Below are 12,564 nucleotides of genomic sequence, written 5' to 3'. Positions count from 1 at the left end.
TAGTGAGTGGCGAGCCCGTATCCAAGGTGCTGATGTCGTCTGCTGACGTCACGCTCGGGCTCCACGCAAGCCGCTGTTGCCAGATTTAAAGAGCACGAACATATGCAGGGAGCCCCCCCTATATATATATATATGTATGTATGTATGTATGTATGTATGTATGTATGTATGTATGTATGTATGTATGTATATGTATGTATCACACCGTGTGTATGTATGTGTGTGTGTGTGTATATACACACACACACACACACACACACACACACACACACACACACACACACACACACACACACACACACACACACACACACACACACACACACACACACACACACACACACACACACACACACACACACACACACACACACACACACACACACACACACACAGTATATATATATATATATATATATATGTATATACATTTGTGACGTTAAGTCATCGTTTTACAAAGTCACTCACGAGGTTACTTTCCATGCCACATGAATCCACATCTCGTGACCTGTAGAGTACAATACTTCAAGTAACTGCAATCTTGTTTACTCCTACTTTTGTAGCTTTGAACTCAGGGTTGGATTAATGTATAGGCGTGCACGGACTGAAGCCCGGGGGCCACTCACGCGGCAGGGCCTCCGAATGGCCTTTGAAAACAACATGCGTGCTGTGTATTGGTTGGAAAAACAGAGCCAGTGGCCCATAAAGCCCATTGGATAGACTTGGAACGTTCATTTTGTCAATTACATTCATTCATAAGGTGGACGCCTACATAAAGGGTATCCTAGTGGTCTTGACTGTTATTCATTTATTCTGAGTACAGACCAAATGTTCCTCAGGCGACTGAAATTGATTTCTATTAGCCCTTTTTCTCCCGGTGCGTGGATGAAATCATTGTAACTTTTCAACCGTATTTATCAGTCATTCCTATTCCTAATTCAGAACAGTCTGCATGTGTTTTTTTTAATCCTCAATGTCGATGGACATTCTTGGAGCACTTAATTGTGCCGAGCACGGTCATGTGCTAGTTGCAAAGCCGCAAATACGTGCGAAAAAGTCTCCCATGCAAAGCGCAGCGGGGCTCGCCGACAGTAGGCGGGCCAGCACCCAAAGATGAGAAGGTTTGACGAAGCCCCGTGCATTCAGATTAGAGCGCAGGTTAGCGCTCATGTGGCTCCGCGCCTTGTTTTGACTGTAAACAGCTCAGCCAAACGTAATACTATATGGAGTGTCCTCTAGGGCCAAAGTCAAAACTGCCACTTTACATTCTGTGCTGATTCTGCTGCTTTTTTTAAGCACTGCGTGTATGCACGCCTGTGGTATTTACACTTGGAAAAGACAGATATCAAGTGACGGAGAAAGGTCAGCAGCCATAACAAGGCACGCTAAGACTGCTATATTGTCTTAGGGTGTAATCCCCAAACGGATCGTTCAGTCCGGTGCCAGTTCTGTCACTTGTGCTTACCGAGAAGTGGAGACTGACTCGCATCACACAGATGGGAGGGTACTGTGTACGTGTTTTTTTTTTTTTTAATGTACAGCTTTGGTCTTGAGGACTAACGATGATAATATGACATAAGCGGCACATGCGGAGTGTCCACTTAGAGGCCGAGAGCTGGCAGGAAGAAAAATGAAACACTATTTCAAGACTTGTTTGTCTGCGCGGCGTTATCAAGCAAACAGAGCAGGAGCAGCTGACACACATGCAGATTCTCACACGCTGTTTCCAGCGTTTGCCTCCCCTCCTCCCTCCCTCGCTCGCTCGCTCGCTCGCTTTCCTCCAATCCCATTTGAGCCGCCTCGCCCTCCCTCCCTCCCTCCCTCCCTCCCTCCCTCCCTCCCTCTCGCAGCTCACACGGAGAGCCTTTGACGTCACGCCGTGTTATTACTTAACACAAGTCTGCACGGCGCCCGGGGCAGCGGCGCGGCGCGTAATACACAGATGCCTGGCTTTCCCTTTGAAGAATAAACGAGGTAGAGTCCGGAATGAGGAAAGGCAGAGAGAATGCTGTTCGTATTTGACAGCCGCTCCGACTGGAAACTTACTTTGTCACTGTGACGCAACAACTAAAGCATTAACGCTCAAGTGACAAGCCTAGAACTGTTGCTAATAATAAACAAGACGGCAGGAAGCTTTTTCTGTTTGGCCACAAACGGATTAGAGCGCAGAAACAACTCAAATCTATTCACATCATAGGACAGACACCTTTTATTGAGCCCAGGCACATATTTTCTATTGGAAAATTTGCAAGTATTTTACCTGCTGCCATCTAGAGGTAAGGCGTATAATTGCTCTACCCGGAACTGTACGTCACAAGCATAAATAGGTGAACAAAATCAAATTACTGTTAAATGTTACATAGTCACAACTGACAAGTAGAAATATATGGAAGACAGAATGTGGATTATGACTTTTATGGTAAAAACCCCAAAATGGAGAGACACAAATAAAATGGGCACGATAGGACAAGCGGTCTTCCACACTGATATCTCTCGGGACAGTATGTTCCCATTGGTCACATGAGCACTTCCTTCTACACTTGGTCCCAGTCAAAGCCACTACGTTGTGCGAGCAAGGCCAAAGAGCCACAAGGCTTGTCAATTGCACTGCCATGCATGTGGAAATACACACGTACAAACAGGCACTTTCTCCGCCGCTGGCCTTTTTGCCTGTAAACTGTCTCCAGTGACAAAACTTTGCCTCAAGGACATAGAAGGGAATCCATTTGGTAATGAGCCATAGATGGAAAGATGAGACAAAGTAGATTTGATGATCTGGGCATGACAAGACTGTGTTCACTATTTGTCATTCCAGCATTAAAGTAAAAAAAAAAAAAAAAACACAGCAAGCATCATCATGGTTTAAATAGAAGCGGAATTAGTCCCACATGAGGGAAACACGTATATTTCTACTCTGGATGAGTCTCGACACCTCAAGAGTACGATCTAAATAGTAAACAGACCTGAGGCCCGAGCACACACTGTCTCATCAATTACTGTCTGGAGTTTACAGCGGCTCAGGCTGGCAAATAGTGTAGAGCTTTGCAAAACAAAACGCAGCGCAATGCATTGAAAATAGCCATAGGAAAAGAAACAGGATGTGTCGAGAGATTTACATTAAAGGTGAACTCGCTTCAACCGGATGTCTGGGAAGCAAAAGAAAAGAGCTCAGAAGGAAGGAAAGAAATCGTTTCAAGCTAACGGTGTAAAAAAAAAAAAAAAGTGACCCAGAGTCGTACGACGCCATTAAGATTCACACAGAGAAATTAAAAGCAAACAGCAGGCTGATAGGCCGCTTGACAAATGAGAGGATGGATAGATGGAGGGAGACAGCAAGATGGAGGGAAGAAACTGAACGAAACAACCTCCAGCTTCATGGAACAGAAATCAACACATTTCAACGTCCGTGTCTGGGGATGAAAAAAAATTGGCTTTCCCAAACACATTCAGACGTCCTGAATATGTAATTGCATCCAGCTGCACGGAACCCTCGGACGGGCTACTTTCAAGCGTTCAATACATAATCTCGTCCTCATCCCAATGAGATTCCTGCTCTCTAAACTACAAAGGAAGTGTTTTCTGCCACAGTGCATTGTCACAAGAAAGCAGCTGCATCTCATCCATTCATCATTGACACATTTCACATCCGGCGCGGCGACGCTGGAACATATAGTTCTCATGGAAGGAAGGAAGGAAGGAAGGAAGGAAGGAAGGAAGGAAGGAAGGAAGGAAGGAAGGAAGGAAGGAAGGAAGGAAGGAAGGAAGGAAGGAAGGAAGGAAGGAAGGAAGGAAGGAAGGAAGGAAGGAAGGAAGGAAGGAAGGAAGGAAGGAAGGAAGGAAGGAAGGAGAGGAAGGAGAGGAAGAATTGATAGATGAAAACCAAGGATGATGAACGGATGAATGAAGGACTAAGTGGACCGGTCGATGCCGGGCCGACAGCTCAATCTGGAAGGGCGGCTGGATGGATGGATGGATGGATGGATGGATGGATGGATGGATGGATGGATGGATGGATGGATGGATGGATGGATGGATGGATGGATGGATGGATGGATGGATGGACGGATGGATGGATGGAGGAAGGAGCAACTATGGAAGGAAAAAGAAATAAAGAAGAGGAAGGGAGGAAGGAAAGATGATGGACGGAGCGGTCGGCTTGACGAATGTTAAGCATGGATGTTGGTTAAAGGGGAAAAAATGACATTTAGATGACCAATGGCTGAGATTGCACGGATGGATGGATGGATGGATGGAGGGAGGGAGGGAGGCAACGTGGATGCATGTTGAGTGGGCGTTCAAGCTGTGTATCATCCATGCATGCATACAAACAAATCAAAAACAGCATGACATCCAGTGACTAGAAGAACATGGAAAGATTGACTGCAGGGTCATGAAAGATTTACAAGAATGCGAGCGACTGCTGAACACGTTTGTTGCTTCATCAAGCTGCTCACACAGATAAGGGCCCTTGCGCAGGCAGGCAGGTTCATATTCCACATCCACATCAGCAGCACGGTGACAGTGCAAACTTCCTGTGCCTCCACACAAATGTCCTCTTCCAGTGTTGAGTGTCTCTGCTGGAGAATGTGCGAGTCGTTTTAAGCAATGACAAAATCCAATGCGCAATGAATCATATCATATATGTATCGGGTTGCGTGGAGAAAAAAAGGAATTATTCATCAATGTTTTTTTCCTGGAGTTGTGCAAGGACGGCGATCCTAAGCGAGATGGCTTTTCATATCTCCGAGCCTTTATCTATGGCTGCAAACACTTTGCCCCCCCCCCCACACTGCGTGTGTGTATGTACGTATGGAGCAGCACATTCACAGTCCATAAAGCGCCCGCTCTGCCGTGGGCCTTCCAGACATGGCGTCTCAGTACACTGGGTGTTAATATGGTGCTCCTTCAGACCCTCATGCGCAATCATAGTAACACACACACATGATCAGCGGTAACCCAGTCCTAGCAGCTATCTGCGCCATACCTGTTTTGGAAACAGATATGGTATCATGGAGGACTTGATGCATAGCTAAAATGAGTTCAGCACATGATCCTTTTCTTTATTTAGAGTCCGTCCTGCAGAGCGTGCGAGGTGAGCCAATATCGCATCGCCGCGCTCCAGCGCTCACGTTTGACTTGTGCGTTAATGAGGAACTTGCGGATCACGTAAAGTCCGCTGCTGTAAACTGCGCATCTTTTATTTTCTTAACTTGATCTGTCCGATTATTTTTTCACAACGTTTTGTCAAACTGACTCCTACGAAATCACCGGTCAGATCTTGAGGCTATACTGACTGATGTCAATGCAAATAACCGGAGGCCCAAAACAGATCGAGCCTCTCGTGCGCCTCAAGACTTCAAACCGAAGCGATCGTCTTTTCCTTCTTCATCTTTGGAAGAGGAAGCACCCGGCCGCTACTCTTCACACTTGACGCATTTGAAGCCCAAACTCTTCTTTGATTCTTCGTGAAAGGCAAACGGCATCCCCCGAATATCTACCGCGTCAGTGTCATCTATTCTCCCCTGACCTTTGACTTAGTGTACCTATCTATCGCCTCACATAGACACAAATCAGCTTTTGACATAATGGTGTCAGAGATTGTATATTTGGACCGGAGATGATTGGCAGAGCCAGGACTGCGTGACAAGGTTTGGAAGAATTCGGAGAAATCCAAGGAGAGTCACGCACATACCAATTTGAGGTGCAATAAACAGTGGAGGGTTGGGGGCGACATTAGATTAGCTAAGTGATTAGCAATTGTCTACTCCACATATATATATATATATATATATATATATATATATATATATATATATATATATATATATATATATATATATATATATAGAGTCATGCTAACTGTAATGCGTTTTGTTTCCCCGCACTTGTCCTTAAAGCTGAATGAAAATGACGGCGCTGCCTGGAACACACAGTTCACGCGCACTCGCTGATATTTGACGCAAATGCGACGCCCACCTCAGCCGTGCAAGTGACGAACAGGAATAGGGTGCTACGACTGACAACAGCCTTCCTCGGTGTTACATGCCGTCCCGTCCCATCCCGTCCCCCCTTCTGTCACACTGCAACTGTTGTTTTGCCTTCACCTCCGCATAAACCAAAGTCCCAGTGAGTCCTTCACTCGCAGTCACCATGGGAACAATAACAATAAAGTCACACGAGGAGGATGAGTGAGCAGACAAGAAGGGATCATTTTTGTTTGGTGACGCCACGTTTCCATTTGGGTTTTAAATCCGCGGTTTCATCTTCACAATCTGTACTTTCCTCAATCTGTATTTTGCTCCGAGTCCAACAGATGAAGGCCAAACTACGTATGTCTAGAGTTGCAAATAGACGACTCCTCGGAGAGAAAGCCTCCACAGTCGCCAAGGTCCCCAATCCAAATCTGATGAAAATAAGATGGGAGCTTTCTGCGTGGAATGCAAAATCGGATCCCCTGTTGTTTTTCCACTTGAACTCCAAACAGATTTGACTCTTTGTTTTGAAGTCCAACGAAAAACGGTTGCATAAATGTCTTACTGTATGGAATGAATTAGAGACTCACTTGTGACTTTCAACCAAAAGTGCTGGCTCAACATATCGCACGCCCGTGTGGACCTGCTGCCATTGATCAACCTCTCGCTCGCGCATATTCGCTGATTATATAAGGGCAAAGGTTTATTTTTAGAGAGCGCGATATGGAGACTCGCCCCGAGGCTTTTGCTGGATCTATCAGATGTGAGAAGGACAACATCTGGATGGCGCTGGGTTCACCATCAGGGCTGGGAATACTTTGTACAAGGGACACCTTGAGGCTTCCCGACCAGAGGCACTATTTGCATGATACAAATCAGACAAATCCGCTGCGGAGGTTTCTCAATTCCCCCGTAACAAGTCCACATCCTTGTATTTTTCGATTTCCTTGTTTGTTTCTATGCAAAGCGCTACGAGCGCTACGGAGCGGTCATCCAGAGTGCAGGTCATCGCAACTGCACAAATGTGTTATGTCACTGCGACAAACACCAAGCGCGGGTTAGCAAGATTTTGGTCGCAACAGTCTGTAACTTGCAAAAACAAACTAGGGATGAAGACAGAGGAGTTGGCTCAGAAGGCAAATGTGTGCTCAGAGCTTGGATTTGAAGTGACCGAAATAGGACAGGAGAAGTGAATGTATTGAAATCTAAACTGTTTACAGCGACAGTAAATTCAACGAAAAGACTTTTGCCAATATTGTGGCCAATCAAAATAGGCAAACTATTGCCAAGCTGCAAATACTCTCACTTTTGTCGCTTTGGGCCAGGAGAGGAAAAGGCCTTCGAGACGAGCAACGTGCGAGGGAGACCAACGATACGAAGGCTCACAGAGGCAGATAATTGAGGTGATGTGCAGCCAAGGGTCATGTGAACACATTCCAGTCATTAAAAACTTTTGGATGGGAACTACAGTATGTATGAACTCTTCAACCTAATTGTTTTTTCTGTCTCAGGGTTCAGAAAAACAAGTGACAGAAAAAGTGAAGTAAACAGTTTGTGGGTCCATCCTGTGTCGTTCTAACCTTACCCAAGTGTGGTTGAGTCCCACCCCCTTGTCAAATGGCAGCCCGAATGGCGGGCCCGCCCGCCCGCCCCTCCCCTCCCCTTACTGCAGCGCTCAATAGCCTCCTTGTTCCCAGCTAGTGTCCTAGAAGTGACGCTTTGTGACGGCGACAGCATTTTCAAATGTGCTCCTTTGTACAGAAGCATGCCAAGATGCAAGTGAACTGCGAAAGTACAGAGGAGGAGAAGAGGTCATCGCTAGTTGACCCAGTGCACTCCTACAAACATGGAAAAGCACTAGCAGCAGCAAAGATAGGACCACCGACACGAGAGGGGGAGCGGGTGGAAAAAATCATTAGGTGAGCTCGGAGGGTTGCTTCTGGGTCTGCGCTTAAAAACAAACGCCGACGCAAATGCAATAAACTCCACCAATATCACGGTTAAAATGCAATGAAATCAAGAGTTGAAAGGAGTTCTTGTAAATCGGGCCCTTAGCCTAGAAAAGAGCTACTAAATAAAGCACAGGAAATGTATGCTATTCATTGAGTGGAAACGCTTCGAGATGCACCCATTTCTGTCACAGTATAACTAAGTAGCGTCCATAAAGGAACAGCTGGCTCTGGAACATGCGAGAACATTCACCAAGTTACTCACAAATGTGAATCCAAAATACTTTGGGGGTCCAAACAAAACTATGTCCACCCTGCAGATGAACTTGTACAGCTAAAGTAATGTGGCTCACCTCCAACTTGTCCCACATACACACAAAGATACGATCAATAGCAAACTGAGCTGTATTGCTAAAAATACGTGACGAGAGGCGAGCAGCTGAGAGGTGACTTATGAGGGCTGGAAATTGGGAAAAAAAAAAAGGGAGGTCAACGTTAAAGGTGGCGATTACTGAACTGACAGCACAATCTCACATTTCCACGGATAATTTTACATCCCAGTACACACGGGCAACACACGGAAGCTTTGATGTACTGCTGAAATGTGAAACTCACATTTCCTTGTGGCAGTGTCGGATAAAGCGTTAGCCTCAGTGTTATTGAATCAGTGGCTATTTCTGGAGAAAAGACACTTGCATACGGTATAGCTATGGATCCATCTAAAATAGTCAAAACAATGCTGCAACTCAATCTGTTGGTGTAGCTAGCTAGCTAGCTTTCTAGCCATCTTGTTGTTGTCCACGTAAACTTGACCGGTGTTAACGAGAGCATGAAGTCCTCACTTACGGTCTGCATAAAGTGCTCAAAGTGTGATCTAACAGTTTTGTGTGGTCTTTCCAAATACATCATTGCGCCATTTAGACGAAACGTAAGCTAAAGTGCAGCGCAGCCATTATTGCTTTTATCTTCCACACCGGTTCCCATAAAACTGGACAGGGACCAAAGTGGAAAGGCAGATGATCCGAAAACAACTAAAGGATGGAAGAGTTGGAAAAGTGTCGAGTCACGAGTGCCCTCTAGGAATTGTGTACACATAATCGATACAACCGAGAAGGCTTCAGGCGGCAGATTGCAACCGGGGCCAGTCAGAGTCTGCTAAACCAGGATTCAAAATAACCACGTACATTTCATTCTGGTTGATGTAGAGGATACAAAGTATTTATAATCTCATTCTCTTTCCAGCCAAGCTATCATTTGTTAAATGTGCAAAAGCCGATTTAAAAAAAAACAAAAAAACAACAACAACGTGAAAGGTTGCATAAAGCGCAACCTAAGATGAATAGAAATGTAATGACGGTTGCGTGCCATATTGTTTGCTTGGTGTGCTGGGAAATCATCTTGATCTATCTTGGAGACACTGGTTCACTTTCCATGGTTCCAATTTGATACAAAGGTAGTGTGAAAGAAATCATGGCTCACATGAAAATGTTTGTCATCTGGGCTGTCAATTGGACACATCAGAGGAGCATCTATACGTACGTAGGCTATTTTGTTTCTGAAGTATATCTTTTTGTTTTTAAGTATCTATACTCTGAGGATTTCGTTTTCAACGACTGTACTTTTACAACATGGATTAGAATGCCAAAATCTTCTAAATCAGCCTCGGTGGCCATTTTGTTTCGCAAGTACATCTTTTTTACAGAGAGTATTTCTTTTCTGTACTCTTACAGTCTGGATTAGAATGAGAAAACTCAGGACTTGGTCGGTTTTTGCTGATCTAAATCATTGTAGTTTGCGGCGTGCTGAAAATGTTGCAAGCGTGATGTGTCACGTGTTGCACTTTTCACTCACTTCCTCCAGTCATGTTGCAACATTTCTCGTATCTGACCTCTAATGTCAAAGTGGATGCGGCCTGGCTCGAGGGCAACGTGAAGTGCCAGCTTGAGTGTTTACAAGCCCGTGCGCACGCTGCTCCTCGGGCGTACTCGGAGAGCAGCAGAGTCCGAAAGCGAATATGCTAAAGAGTAGAACGGCCGGAAACGCCGGTTAATGAAGCAAGCGAGACTGATTAAGTCGGGACATTGAGTCATCTATTGAATTGGTACAGGCAAAAATAAGGACACGTCTGTGTCGGGGTTGAGCCGCCCTGCACCTCACGTTCTGTCTAATAGAATAGTCCACGTGTGTGAAAGATGTCAAAATGTTGTGTTTGGATTAGGTGTCAAACCGGCCTCTGCATTTACAGTTGCATTTGATAGTTTGCTCCAATTCCCATAAGGAGCCCAGTGTTGGCATCTTGAGGGTACCTTTGAGGAGGTAAAGCAAATGTTTGGCAAGGAATCACTTTGGAGACTTTTTGGACCTTATAATTAATTCCAAAGCCTGCCGCTGCCGAAAACTTAAAGCCCCGAGGGGTTCATCCGCATTCGCCTGTCTTGGTTTTTCTCGTGCTGTCTTTGCGGAATTAAAAGAGCTCCAACAGGTTTTTCCTTTCATACAAACATGGCATGTTTGACTGACTGATTAAATTTGAGGCTTCTGTCTGCAGTTTCATCAATTTGTGGTGGATTCATGTTCAACTTCCTTCCTTCCATCCATCCATCCATCCGTTTAGCATCATGGTTGAGCTCGAGCCTATTCCAGCAGAATTTGGCTTAGTTGTCGTAACTAAATAGAATGATGAAAAACAAGTGTAAATATTTTGCAGCGTGGCCATTATTTCCTTCCTGTCCTATTACCGCGATTATTTGAAGTTTTTATAGCTGACGCAAACCAACAGAAGCACCCAAAAAATCATGTCATGTGTATCGAGTGTGGATTGAAATGTTCCCTGCGTACTCGAGTGTGTGCTCAGCAGTTGCCGTTACTGGCCGAACTATTAACGTCCACGCTTACTTAATGAATGATTTACAGTGCGAGCGTGAGAGGAGGTGTCAACACCCAAAGCAGATGTTCTGGCAAATGACGGCCGCTGTTCAACATCCCAGCAATATTTTCAAGGACAAAATGTTCACGCTGCATTACAAGGCCTTTTAATGAGAGAATCTATTAAAAGGTGAAATATCGTATGAGAAAGCCTCCAGCGGAGTCTGCCAAGAAGGGCAGCGTGTCGTCGTAACTCTGGAAAAGAGGACGTGAGCCGAGCCGGTGTGAGGGAGGGTGGACATGTCGAGTGACGCTTGTTTCTTGCTTTTACATCTTCATTTGCGTGCGTTTGCCTGCAGTCAAATAGACACAGTGACTGCCCGCCCGTAAAAGAGCTTACGTGGTATTCGTGATTTGCTCACCGTGCGGGTCGGCCTGCCAAATTCCTATAAATAAATACGCTCTCTGGCCTCAAGGCATACACAAATACATCCTGGTTTTTGACCCTTTTTTTTTTGTGACAAGGATTGCTCAATCCATGCACGGGACATTTGATGATTATCTTCATGATAATACACTAGCAGTTCCCTAGTTTGTCATTCCAAGCGAGCAGAAGGTATTGTATTGTATTGTGCTCTGTTTGTACCTGCAATAAGTGACTAAAGTCTTTGGAGCAGGATGTACCCTGTTAGTCTGCCTGTGTACACTTTACAGTAACTGTTTGGGGAGAAAGCAGTGGAAATCTGTTGCCGGGTAGAAGTACGTCTCCACCCCACGCCGCGATTGGCCGATGCCTCTCGGAGGCTCCGCCATCTGTTACAAACAGGCTTGGAAAGCAGGCCGGCGAAAAGGCTAAGTGACCAGGTGGATGTGATTTGTCGGTGGCTCGCTCAAACAACAGAACGGGAGCCGTCGTGTAAGTTCTGTGCAAGTTTTCAAAGTCATCGCAGTTTTTCCTCTCTGTAAAAGTTGGCGGTAGCGCTAAAGATTTTCCCCAGAGGACAGTGAGGAGGGATTACGTGATCCAATAAAAAGCACCTGGAAACTGCAATTCCCTCAGAAATTGAGACTTGCTGGAGCCAACAGAACAACTAATGCAGGGGAGGAGGCAGGTGAGCTCGAGCTACCCCAGGAATACCCCCAAAGAAATTTGTCATCAGATATTTCTATTTGGAAATCTAATCATTGCCCAAACTTGTCATCAATCAGTTCCCAAGGGGTCTCTTGGGCCCAACGTATTAAATACTTGGACCAATGGGGAATAGCAAACGCGCTGATTCAGGCACTCCATTACTGCCCGTGCTCAGCTCAGATGTCTGTTGACTTGATGAGCACACTCACCTCACCAGAGGAGTGGCTGTCCCTGCCAAAGTAAGTCATTCAATGTCTGGAATCTTTAACCGAGGCACACGCCGTCCCAGATCTGGACCTTTGCTAACTCACCATCAAATCCCAGCGTTCTCGCCAGATGTCGTGAGCCGGTTTAGCAGGTTGAGCATATTCAAGCGTTGGCTTGTGCCGTGCCAGCTGGAATAGAAACACGAAAGCAGGTGTCGCTTACACCGCCGCTTGACACGTCCAAATGTTCTGCGACAGGTGTAAAATGTGGGCGGCCATTCAGGGGCGCGGAGCGAGCACTATCGGCGAGTCGGCGAGAACCGGAGCGCACCCGGTCGTGGGATTGCATTCGGGAACATTGCCTCAAAGCGCACGAGGTCCTTTTGGGACGGGTCGGCTGCGTGGAGCGGCCGGCCGTCCGCCCCGCCGTCACGATGCCC

At 45.9% G+C, this 12,564-nt stretch overlaps 1 protein-coding gene across 5 annotated transcripts in view; it reads right to left on the bottom strand.

Moving 5' to 3' along the window:
• spag9a (sperm associated antigen 9a) overlaps nt 1-12,564 on the bottom strand; it is a 61,101-nt gene that overhangs the window by 25,410 nt on the left and 23,127 nt on the right. Inside the window, exon 33 of one of the 5 annotated variants that reach the window (XR_015068417.1) lies at nt 401-1,615. The exons of 2 other annotated variants lie outside the window; for them this stretch is intronic. The gene's annotated coding sequence lies outside the window, so the exon portion shown is untranslated. Of the gene's footprint in view, nt 1-400; nt 1,616-3,799; nt 4,575-9,219; nt 10,589-12,564 lie in introns of those variants that run through there. 2 more of the 5 variants (XR_015068418.1, XR_015068419.1) reach the window with 2 other exon arrangements.

This window comes from Syngnathus leptorhynchus, chromosome 16 (assembly GCF_054491065.1).
Source record: "Syngnathus leptorhynchus isolate UIUO chromosome 16, UIUO_Slep, whole genome shotgun sequence".
Lineage (NCBI taxonomy): Eukaryota > Metazoa > Chordata > Actinopteri > Syngnathiformes > Syngnathidae > Syngnathus > Syngnathus leptorhynchus.
This window is presented reverse-complemented; position numbering and strand designations above follow the sequence as displayed.